The sequence below is a fragment of the Cydia splendana genome, chromosome 3 (genome assembly GCF_910591565.1).
Source record: "Cydia splendana chromosome 3, ilCydSple1.2, whole genome shotgun sequence".
Classification (NCBI taxonomy): Eukaryota; Metazoa; Arthropoda; class Insecta; order Lepidoptera; family Tortricidae; genus Cydia; species Cydia splendana.
In genome coordinates this window covers 27616040-27629162 of record NC_085962.1, presented here as the reverse complement: position 1 = coordinate 27629162, position 13123 = coordinate 27616040, and the positions used below count along the sequence as shown (strand labels likewise).

Here is a 13123-nt window from a genome sequence, read left to right as displayed (position 1 = left end):
GTCCCCACCCCGATAAGGTGGGAAAAAATGGGAAATATTTACTTTCAAATCCTATTCCATCTGTTCCCTGCGGGGATAAATGGGAATACATCCAAAAATTGTGTTCCCAATTGCCCCCACCCCAATAAGGTCGGAAAAATGGGCAATATTTACATGCAAATCCTATTCCATCTGTTACCTGCGGGGATAAATGGGAAAACATCCAAAAATTGTGTTCCCATTTGTCCCCACCCCGATAAGGTGAGAAAAAATGGGAAATATTTACATGCAAATCCTATTCCATCTGTTCCCTGCGGGGATAAATGGGAATACATACAAAAATTGTGTTCCCATTTGTCCCCTCCCCGATAAGGTGGGAAAAAATGGGAAATATTTACATGCAAATCCTATTCCATCTGTTCCCTGCGGGAATAAATGGGAATACATGTTTTAATGCAAATACATCCAAAAATTGTGTTCCCATTTGTCCCCGCCCCGATAAGGTGGGAAAAAATGGGAAATATTTACATGCAAATCTTATTCCATCTGTTCCCTACGGGAATAAATAGGAATACATCCAAAAATTGTGTGTTCCCATTTGTCCCCGCCCCGAAATGGTGGGAAATATTTACATGCGAATCCTATTCCATTTACGTACAATAATGTCCCCCTGTCAACTTTCAATCGAGATTTAATCGATTATTTATTCGATTCATATTCAGATTAATTCAATTTCAATCTATGTTAGGTCGACTAAATTAATCGCGATTAAAATTTGAGGATTAACTTTTTGAATAAACAGTTAGTCGATTAATGCCCTCATCTCTGACCACGGCATGGCTCTTACACTTTGAGAATATCTGAAAACGAATGAACACAAGGAGCCATTTTGCAAATCCAGTAACTTTGTTATTACTTTTGACAGCGCGTGTCATGTGTCTACACAGAGTCGACACAAAGTCGAAACATTGCAACTACTTTGTGACTGCAATATTTCTCAGCCTTAAACCATATTTATACATCATAATTAGGGCTTGCAAATATTCGAAACTTTCAGGTATTCGAATATTCGACTTTTTCTGACGAGATATTCGAATATTCGAATAATTATTCGAATATTTAAAAAAAATAAGAAAAGGAACGAAAAATCGGTTTATTATCGTTTTATTCAAAAGCTTTTTTCACATATTGCTAAAATTAATGATATTTTGCAGAAATCCACTTATTGACTAGATTTTATCATCCTACTCTGAAATACCCACGTTTATAAAAGCAAGTAAGTACCTAAAACGCAAAAATTAGACATTTTCAATATTTCTTGATAAAACTTTTTATTATAAATGCGTCGTTGCGTGAATTAATATAACTTTAACCATCCAAACACGTATGTAAGAGAGAAAACATTTTAGTAGGTAATCACTAATCATTTTCTGATTTAAATTAACTTCTTGTCGTTAAGAAGCCTGTAAAATGGCCTTTAATTCCATTATATTTTGAATCTTTATTGACTTTATTAGTCTTGGCAAGTTTAGTTTTGATTCCTAATGGTCGGCTGTTATATAATAAGTTATATAATTGGTATTGGAATATTTAAGGGAAAAAGTTGGCTGACTACGGGGTGGATCATTCGTTAGCTAAAGGTGCATGGTTAGATTACCTAGTTCGGTAGGTTTGGTATGATCAAATTTGTGAATTGCGATAAAGGGCAAGGTTTAGACTTCGAATATTCGCTTAAGGTACGCTTTTACTCAATAAACAAAATGACCCTTTATCTTAACACTTACGTAAAGTTACTTGTACCTAGAAAAAGCATTAGCCGCACCGTAATAAAACATACTTTTTGATTTCGTTTCCTTTGAAATTGAGTTAGGTTCTTAGGTTTAACTGTATTCACGAAGCCAATTGAGAGGAATACGGTAAAAACATTATTTCCTTCGCATTTGGGACTTCCAACCTACTAATTATTTATTTTGCTAGTACCAGTTGAAAGTTCCAACCCACTAATTATTTGTTTTGCTAGTACCAGTTGAAAGTTCCAACCTACTAATTATTTGTTTTTCTAGCAACAGTTGAACAATCAACCTACTAATTATTTGTTTTGCTAGTACCAGTTGAACAATCAACCTACTAATTATTTGTTTTGCTAGTACCAGTTGAACATTTCAACCTACTAATTATTTGTTTTGCTAGTACCGGTTTAACATTTCAACCTACTAATTATTTGTTTTGCTAGTACCGGTTGAAAGTTTCAACCTACTAATTATTTGTTTTGCTAGTACCGTTTGAAAGTTTCAACCTACTAACTATTTGTTTTGTTAGTACCAGTTGAAAGTTTCAACCTACTAATTATTTGTTTTGCTAGTACCAGTTGAACATTTCAACCCACTAATTATTTGTTTTGCTAGTACCGGTTGAAAGTTTCAACCTACCAATTAATTGTTTTGCTAGTACCGGTTGAAAGTTTCAACCTACTAATTATTTGCTTTGCTAGTACCGGTTGAAAGTTTCAACCTACCAATTATTTGTTTTGCTAGTACCGGTTGAAAGTTTCAACCCACTAATTATTTGTTTTGCTAGTACCGGTTGAAAGTTTCAACCTACTAATTATTTGTTTTGCTAGTACCGGTTGAAAGTTGCAACCTACTAATTATTTGTTTTGCTAGTACCAGTTGAACATTTCAACCTACTAATTATTTGTTTTGCTAATACCGGTTGAAAGTTTCAACCTACTAATTATTTGTTTTGCTAGTACCGGTTGAAAGCTTCAACCTACTAACTATTTGTTTTGCTAGTACCAGTTGAACGTTTCAACCTACTAATTATTACTTATACCAACTGCAGCATAGATGTGATGTACAGTTTACTTCTTGCAATTTATTTTTCTTGTTAGTCCGACTCCAACTTACTAATCAATTCATTTGATGCTGAGTTTACGTGTCTACTCCTACAGTAAAACAATAACAAAGCCCTCGGCATTCATCAGTCTAAGTACGCTATCTATAGTTCTTGACTCATGACATCGTAACGGTCCTTGATAATTTAACTGGTCCGTTACCTGTTAGCATTGTTTATTATCATAAACAGCACATACCTATGTATATATGAATACATGTTAAATCGACACCAAGTTAACATCGATTCATACCCATATCGTGCTATAAATAGCATTTCAATTGATTATAACTGGTTATTTTAACCGAACAATATTTCTTTTAGGACATAAGGTCCATAAAATGTATACAACTATACCGACTTGATATGCAGGTTTCTCTATACGTTCCCTCATGTAAAAATATCTTAGTATTTAATTACACGACTAAATTAGTCGGTATATTTTAAGTATGAACGGTAAATACACAACTCATAATAATCATGATTTCCGCGAAGGTAGTTTGATTATTTACCCTTTATATCATATGAATTCTAATATACGATTTTGAGTCAGAAAATAAACCATGTACCATCTGTATTTGTAACACGCAAACCATCAGCATATTCGTTTCTGTCATTTCATGGAAAAATTCATGGCTAATACGTCGGTGCCACATCATAGGAATAATGTAACATGAGTACATTATTTTTTGTAGTGACCCCAATTATTGATCTATCTTGCATTGATTACACTTTTGGATTTACATTTGGTAACCAGGCTCATGCACAGTAGCCATTGTCAAAGAGTTAGTGTAATAAGCACGCGTATATTTCTTCTTTGCTTAGTAAACATTCCTCCCGAGCTACGTACCATCAATTATTTACTCAATAATAGTTGTAAAGTTAACCACTGTTCTTATGTAAACAGTCGACAAAATCAACTGTGCATATACATAATTAATGATTAAACGAACTTACCTGAAGTGAAGTTCTATCATAATTATACGAAGCGCCTCGTCCGAAGAGATTAGTAACTGAAGATATATATACATGTAGTTACGCCGGTAGGTGTCACCACTCTGCACTTAGTTTGGAGTTATTTTTAAAATTTTTATTTTTTAATAAGTGGGTATGCCTAGAATCCACCTCCTGACCGCCAGCGCTCCGTCCTTTCATTAAGTTGAGAGAAATATTTTTCATATATTGTAGTACATACATTGATTGATGTATTTTATATAAGATAGTAAGGAGATGAGCAAAGCGATGGGTGGGAGGGAGCTATGTTACTAATCTCTTCGGACGAGGCGCTTCGTATAATTATGATAGAACTTCACTTCAGGTAAGTTCGTTTAATCATTAATTATACTTCGCGCCTCGTCCTCGAGATTAGTAACTGAAGATATATATACATGTAGACTTTGAGAGTAATATTTTTCGAAAAATCATCAATCAATGACATATACATATTTATAATTATAATTATTAGACAATTTATACTATAAAATGTCATTGTATTTATGTGATACCCAAAAATTCTACAGATTTGTAGATATGTTACTATAACTATAGGATCAGGTACTATAGGCAGGATGTTAATCTTAAACACTTTTAGTACCATTATATTGCAATCATCATTTATTACATAAACGAGAAATAAATCACATAAGTGTAAACTGAAGTCGCAATTAGTCATTATACTAATTGGTACAATTATCACATTAAACGCCTACATAAGATATTGTAGGAATATATAAAAGTTGTTTATTAAATTATACAAAATTTTCATCCTATATCTATTAGCTACTTCAATTTTTCGGTAATTAAAAAGGTAATTAACCTTGAAAAATCAAGTATCCTTTTTTGCTAAACATATTCCTAATAGCTTAGCAGTTTTATACAATCAACCGATACGGGATAAGTTTGATTTGATATCTTTTTCATAATTTATTTATTTAATACAGAAAGCGCCAGAGACAGACAGTCTTCGCTATTTAAAATGGGCCTTTGGTAAAACTTTGCAAAAGTATTGGACTGTCCGCTCCACCCTGCGGTGTTTCGAATGGCGTCGACGCTGACGCCTCGCGCTTGCGCGTGCGACACGGCGGCGTGCCGCGTGCTGTGCCCGCTGAACGCCGCCGTGTCGACCCCGCACTCGCTCAGCGTGCGCTTGATCCATCGGCTGAGCGTTTGCGAGCCTACTGGCTTGTGTGGCTTTTTAGTAGCGATGAACAGGCTGTCAGATTTTCGTAAGGACTTTGTTTTATTCATGTAGCAAGAAAGCGCTTCCGCTGGACATATGGAAGGGTTTTCGCGGAAAAAGGGTAGATATATAATAGGTTGTTTACAACCAAGTCTTGATGTTTTTAAAATATCTGGAATTTTAATAGATATACATTCAGAAGTTATTTCAATGTTTTTAACATTAATTTTTGAGATTGTTTGGACTCTGTGAGCAGTAGTGAGAGCCAGCAATGTAACCGTTTTGTTTGAAAGCCTTTCAAGGTTTAGTTTATCGTTAGGAAACCAATCGCTCAAATGATTTAATACAAGATTGGTATCCCAAGTTGCATTGTACTTGGGCGTCGGAGGTCGTAGACGAAAAACGCCTTTAAAGAATCTCTGAAGCCTGTCATCATTTGATAATGTCGGACCTAAGACTAGAGATAAGGCCGATCTACAGGAGTTTAATGTACCATATTGACTACCTTCATTAAACAGATTGGTCAAAAAATAGACTACTGTTGGAATAGACGCGTCATATAGGTCGACTGAATTATTATTACAAAACTGCCACCACTTTTTAAGACAAACATCATATTGTTTTATCGTGTTTGGTGATAGGGAAGCTATCATAATGTCTAATGAGGATGGTGGTAGGCTTCTTCTCGATAGCGCGACCCGCACAATATCCCTGCAGCCAGGGTAATCGAGTTGTGTATTCGTTGGGAACTGGAATGAGAAATTAAAGCATTGCTACATGGCTGAAATGTTATGACTTCGCTAGCAAGGAGACTTTGAAAGACAGGGTACCATGGTTGTGTTGGCCACAAAGGTACGACCATGATACCCGTAGCTTTATCTGAAATAATCTTCCGAAGAGCTTTCAGTACAACCGAAAAAGGTGGGAAAGCGTAAAAGAACATGTCTGTCCAGGCTACGGTAAACGAGTCTACCGCATAGGCATCAGGGTCTTTGTGCCAGGAAATGTATTTTGCGCATTTCTTATTTATACGACTTGCGAATAAATCAATGAACGGTAAACCGAAATTGTACACTATCCGATTAAAAGCCCAATCGGCTAATTCCCATTCTATATCCGGATGTGATCTCCTTGATTCGTAATCGGCTATGATATTATCGCGGGATCTTATATAGGATGCAAACACAAACAACTTTCTTTGTTCGCACCATTGCCAGAACTCCCTCGTAACCTGGGTAAGGTGAGGGTATTGTATACCACCCATTCGGTTAATGTACGCTATCGCGGTAGTATTATCTAGTCGAAGGAGTATCTGGCAATTGTACAAATCACGTGCGTAAATTTTTAAAGCAATAAATGCGGCAAGCAGCTCTAAATAGTTGATATGATTTTCTCGTTCAGTACTAGACCATTGGCCGCTTGCCGTATCACCCCCACAGGCTGCCCCCCACCCCGTAGTTGAGGCCTCAGAAAATATTTGAATTCGGTAATTATCTGTGCGAATGCAACTATGGGAATTGTCGATATTCATTAACCACCAATGTATGTCAGGTAGGATTGACTCGGGTATACTCATTGTACGATTATAATTATCGTGGCCTTGTAGGTTAAGGAACTTGCACCGTTCCAGTTCCTTCGTGTACAACCATCCGTACTCGATTGCCGGGCATGCGGAGACTAGTAAACCGGTGAGTTTTGCTAGCTGTCTAATCTTGCAACGTTTAATTTTTAAAAACAGTTCTAACTCAGATTTTATGCGCGTTCGTTTTTCAGAAGGTAAGCTAAGTCGCAAACGACGCGAGTCGATAATCATTCCTAGGAATTTGCACGACGTCATAGGCGTAAGCATACTTTTCTCTTGATTGATAATAAAGCCTAATGAAGTCAATAATTGTGCTGTTAATTTTATGTTTTCTAGACATTGTTCGTAACTTTGACCAAAAAGTAACCAATCATCGAGATACAGGGTAGAGAGGAGGCCTGCGGAACGTAGTAGTTTTACAATAGGTTTTGTGATTTTTGTAAAAATATAAGGCGCAGTGTTGAGGCCGAACGGTAAAACGTTGAACTCGTACATTTTATTTTCATAGATAAAACGTAGGTATTTTCTTGATTCCTCGTGAATTTTTATTAAAAAATACGCATCTTTCAAGTCGAGCGTAGCCATAAAGCAATCCGGAGTTAAAAGCTTAACAGCTGTTCGCAAATCCTCGAGCTTGAAATGGTCAGTTTTAATAAATGTATTTAACTGTTTTAGATTGAGTATAAAACGCATTTTTCCGTTCGGCTTCGGCACAAGAAAAATACTGGACACAAATTGGCCGTCACAAGGATTACACTCGGATATACTTAGCACCTATTTGCAAGAGATTATTAATGGCATCTACAAAATGTGACTTCTCTACATCAGAATATTCTGGCAGTGAGGGCAAAGAATGTTGAACAACAGTACTTGAGAAATTGATTTTATAGCCCGCTATCCATGAAAGTATGGTGCGGTCATTAGTAATAAGCGCCCACTGTTTATAAAATAGTGATAAACGGCCGGCGTACTTAACTGTTTCTAGTAGTAGTGACGCGGAGGGGGCTGGTGCGCGTACGACGGCCTGTAGTAGCGCGCGGGCGGCGCCGGGGGGAGCTGGGGCGGCGGCGCGCGGGGAGCAGGCGCGCGACCCCTCGGAGTCGGAACCGACGGCGGCGGGCCCGGCGGCGGCCTGCGCGGCGCTGGGCCTCGGCGGTTTAAAGGCCGCGACACACTGGATTTCACCCTCCTGTATTGCGCTACGGGTTGCTTAGGAACAGGAGCTTTTATCTCTCCGCCGGATTTAATCATGGCTTTCGCTGATTTAAGCGTTTCCGTCAAGTTTTCGCCAAATAGGCAAGTGTCTATCTTGGTATTCACCAGATGGTCTTTGAGATCTTTTTTCAATGAGAAAAGTATAAAATTGCGTCTGGTTACGCTGTCTGCGTATTGTAAATCGCACAAAATACGACCGAGGTCTATAAGTTTTTGTAACAGGTCGTTATTTTTCTCTGTCGAATTTAATTGCGATGTAATTATTTCGCTAAGGCAAGATATTGCGCAAGCCATTTCCTTTTGCTTGGACTCGATGCCTTTGATCATGTGATCAGCAGAGCCACTTTCTTATCTTCCGGCACATTATTCAAGCTAATTAGGCACTGCAACTGCAACTCGAATGTGTCAAAATCACGTCCATCAAAGGGTTCTATGTGATAATTCACGTAATTCACCGCCATGACTGGTAATTCTTGCGTTTCTGGACTTTCTGGAGTCTTTATAAGTTGTCCACTTTTGATCGCGTCCCTTAGCAATTTCCTTAATTCGTCTACTGTTTCACACTTGTGGTCCAGATGCAGTTCTTCTAATATTTGTAAAAGTTCACTTTTGGTTAAATTTTGCACAAAACTTGTCTTATTTAGAGAAATATCACCCCAAAAGCGTTCACTCAGTGACATTTGGAGGTTATTTTGTTAACCTCGCATGAGTATCACTAACACAGAGTTTTTACTTTTTTGAACTGAAACTTTCGACGTATTTCAGTCCACACGCGTATCACGTTATTTTCTCGTCGCCATTATTATATTTTGGAGCCAAATAAAACAGTAAATTAATTAATCACGGTTTATTCAGCGCTATACTACATGTGTCCGTTACATGACAGTCCAAATCTCAGTGTTGCCACAGTAAATACTATGACAGGTTATCACAGTCTCGTTTAGCAAAATTTTCTGAGATGGCAGCTTTGATCTCAGGGTTTAACTTTGGCGCGCCTATTTTCACGCAATTAGCAGGTATTAGGTATTTACTAAGGAGGTCTTTACGGATTTCTTTAGTTATACCTTCTATGGCTACATGTGTAAAACGGGTAGCTATTTCTGCACGTACCTCTTTGCCATATATTGTGGCCGACGAGGGGTCATCTCCCAGAATTTGTAATACATCATCGTCCAAATCGATTATGTCAGCGACCTTATTATCATCGGCATGCTCAACAGTGGCCGCGCTTGTGCCTGGTATGGCTATGGCGCTTGCGCCGGCTATGGCGCTGGAGCTGGTGCCGGCTATGGCGTTGGAGCTCGTGCCGGGTACGGCGTTGTCGCTTGTATTTGTCACGGCCTGTGTGTTGGTCTGTATAGCGCTTTGCTGAGCCTCAGTAGGCTTTATCAAATTTCCAACAGAATTCTGAGGTTCCTCTATAGGACTATTATTGGCCTCAATAGGGTCTCCGTGATACTCAGCGCCATTATATTGGTCATTCTGACTGTATGGACCGTAGTTCAGTTCATAATCCGGGTATTCCGGAAACCAATCATCTGGTCGTAAAACCGGTGATGCTGAGAACAAAAGCAATACCTACTTAGTTTGCTTTCATATTCATATACTTGATTTAAAACTTTTTTAAAAACAAATTATGAACCTCTTCACGACTACAATTAAGGCAAACTGTACTGGTATATTATAAATATATAAACTATTACCTAAGTACTATAATTAAGTAAGTAAGTACCTACAAAATCTATGACTTTATTTTTTACTCATAAAACTCAAAAATATTATTACTTATTAATATTCTAATCATCTGAACTGAACCAGATAACGCATGTTATCCCTTCTTAAAGTTAGGTAACAATTCCCAATGAATTGTACGCCAACCGTCATACCATGCGTCGACTTAGCCCCAACGGCTAATCGGAGTGCATTGATGTATGTACAAGCATGAACTCGTATTGTGGTTTTATACAGTCAATATCTTAATTTTTTAATAGATCAGACATTTAGTTAGGTAGCAGTCCCCAATGAACTGAACGCCAACCGATGCAATTTGTACTTTGATTTATCCCCAATGGATAAATCTGAGTGCACATATACCTAGGTTTAATAACCTTGGTCATTTTAAAATTTGCACAAGCGAAAATTAAAAAGACTTACCTGTTTCTTGTGGTATAAATTCCTCATTGGAACCACTGTGTGACGAATCACTTTCACTATGTCGTATTTTACGTTTTAATTTTCGAACTTTATGCAGTAGATGATCAATGTCGTCTTCGTATTTCTTAACACGTTTACGTTTCGGCATTTTGCGAGACTCCACGAACAAGAAACTTATTTAATTTAAGAAGTGACTTGAGTGGTCGAGCACTAGAAAGCGTATGAAAGGACGGAGCGCTGGCGGTCAGGAGGTGGATTCTAGGCATACCCACTTATTAAAAAATAAAAATTTTAAAAATAACTCCAAACTAAGTGCAGAGTGGTGACACCTACCGGCGTAACTACATGTATATATATCTTCAGTTACTAATCTCGAGGACGAGGCGCGAAGTATAATTGTTTTTATTAAGATTGATTGTAAACAAAACTATAAAATTAGGTATAGGTACTAGATCTACGTTTTTACAGTAATATTTAAATTCTGCATTAGTTTCTTTAATACTCCTCTTACGTGAGTTTGGAATTTCATAACCTACTTACGTAAGTACCGACTAACAAAATCGTTGCAGTTTTAATATTTTCGTATTATGTACAACCGTACGTCAATCGTTACACAGAATATCACCTCGCCCAAAATTTTGTATTACCTGAATACAATCGGCAGCTCGGGAGGAAATGGACAAATACGGTAGCTATTAGGTTAGGATTTCCATACCTTAGATTTGTTTTTTTTTCCGCCACCGTTACCTTTCCTTTCCGTAATTTTTTGTAATATTTTACCCTCGTCACCATCTGTGACGTCCAGGCTCCGTTGTGTACTGGGTGATCAAATGAAACAACTGTTATCACTCGTGCACTCCGCCAGCCACCCACTCGCCATGACACTTCTCCACGGAGTGAAGCTAGCGGGTAGTTGCGTCGTACTGTTTATTGTGTAATCGTCACACTACGTTCATTTGGTTAGAGTTAGTATTGTGTCGGATGTCGGGCGGGCGTGTCTCGTGTCTTCTTTGTTTAAAACATACTTAAGTTAAATAATAAATTTAGGATATATTGTGGGCCATGGACATATTAACCCGCGACCTACTGTGTAGTTGGGGTCTACAGGAATATATTGTTCTGCAACTTCGAGCTAGCTGTTGTTATTCTAGTGATAATGACATCATAGGTAAATCTAAACTGTTTGCAATTCCAACCTCCCTAGCACAGGTGCGCCGCGAGAGCATGTTGCGCGCGTAATAACTACTAGTATCTTTCTGACTGTATGAATAAGAAAGGAATGGGTAGAATATATCGACAGGCTTTTATAGTGCCTCTTTAGTACAGAGATATACTACCAAATGCTTTTTTATTCATACAGACAGAAATAGAGACGGGTAGCTACCACGCGCGCGACATGCTCTCGCGGCGCCCGTTTGCTAGGGGCGGAGGAATTGCAAACAGTTTAGTTTTTGCCTGTGACGTCATTATCTCTAGAATAACAACAGCTAGCTTGGAATCGCAGTACAGTTTAGTAAAACCTATGACGTCATCGTCTCCGATATTGCTAAAGCACGCTTAGAATTACAAAACGGTTAGTTTTCACCCATGACGTCATCACCTCCGATATCGCTAAAGCACCTCTCGGAATAACAAAACCAAATTTCTGAAATTACTCTAGCATACTTCAAATTACAAATATAGAAGTTGTATTTCCTACTAAATGGAAATTGCAAAAGTCAATTTGTTCCTATTAGTTGACTCTCCTTGTCCCCGGATTAAGTTTTATTTTTGTAATTCTAAGTGTGTTTTTGTTAGTTTTTTGTCTCAGTGTATTAATGTTCAAAGCACAACAAAATTATTACACGACAAATCCGTAGTCAACTTGAGAAGTGGTAGCCACATCGCCGTCATCGTCACTCGAGTCTTGGTCGGCAATTAACGGCCCATTTGCTGCAAGATATGAAATTTTTCTTGACAGCGACGCGACGAGACATGACCAACACAGCGTGTACCTATGTTGACCTATGACAAACCTGAGTTCCACTAAATACTGCCAGGGTTCAGCTACAGATCTATCTTGGGGTCGTATACACATAATGTGCCAACATTTAGCTAGAGGATTTACAGTGCTCGGATTGTTTTTTAAAGTGTGTTACGCAAGACAGGAAAGTTAGTTTACTGGTTCCGTATGCGCAATTGATCAGTAATCTAATCTAATAATTTAAATCGACTTTTCCCTTGTTGTGAGTGGCGCCATCTAGTGGTACAGTGCCGAACGAATTAGATAGTGTACTGAACTCTGCTACTAAACGTAGATATGGTTGTCTGCGCGGCTAATTGTGGTAGACCCCTCTTATCGGCAGGTGTCGCTAGGTGCGCTGAATGCGAGTTGTCTTATCACAAGGTGTGTGTAAACATGACCCCGCGTCGCGACCACATGGGCTTGCCCATCCTGCAAGTCGAAGTCAGCGCGGGACAACAGGGACAACACACCCATTAACACCAGTGACTCGGGGAATGCGGGTGCTGACGTCCAGGCGCCGTCACCTGCTGAGAGGCAACACGACAACGTCGCGGAGGAGTTGCGCCTGTTTCGAAGTGAGTTTAGGGCTGCCAGAGACGACATTGCAGGCCTCAGGTATGAAGTGGCGGAGCTGCGCGAGCTCATAACGGGATATCAGGTGCACTTCGAGGCAGTGGAGGAGAGGGTGAAGGCACTGGAGGAGCAGTCGCAAGAACGCGCGTCGGGCGGCGCAGACTACAATTTAATGAGCTGGCGGGTACTGTGGCAGCGCTGAAGCAGGAGCTGTCCGACCGCGACCAGGATCTGCTCTTAAGTGACCTGGAGATAACGGGAGTTCCTGAGCACCCAAATGAGAACCCTTCACATCAAACAAGAAGTCAGTGCTCGCACTTTATCTCACCCAGTTGACCCTAAACAAAGCCTAGTGGAACAAATGTGGGTTGCATTGACCCTTAACGGAAAGAAGCTAGTAGTGGGGACAACGTATCGACCTCCATGGATGAACACCGACCTATTTTTTGATGCCATTTCCGATACAATTAGTTTTTTACACAATTATAATAATATTATTTTATTAGGAGATTTTAATATTAATTTATTATAAAAACAAGACAAG

General features: G+C 38.8%; 1 pseudogene; it reads right to left on the bottom strand.

Moving 5' to 3' along the window:
* Window positions 1–7613: 7613 nt before the first annotated feature.
* On the bottom strand, window positions 7614–10149 carry LOC134806716 (uncharacterized; annotated as a pseudogene).
* Window positions 10150–13123: the final 2974 nt, after the last annotated feature.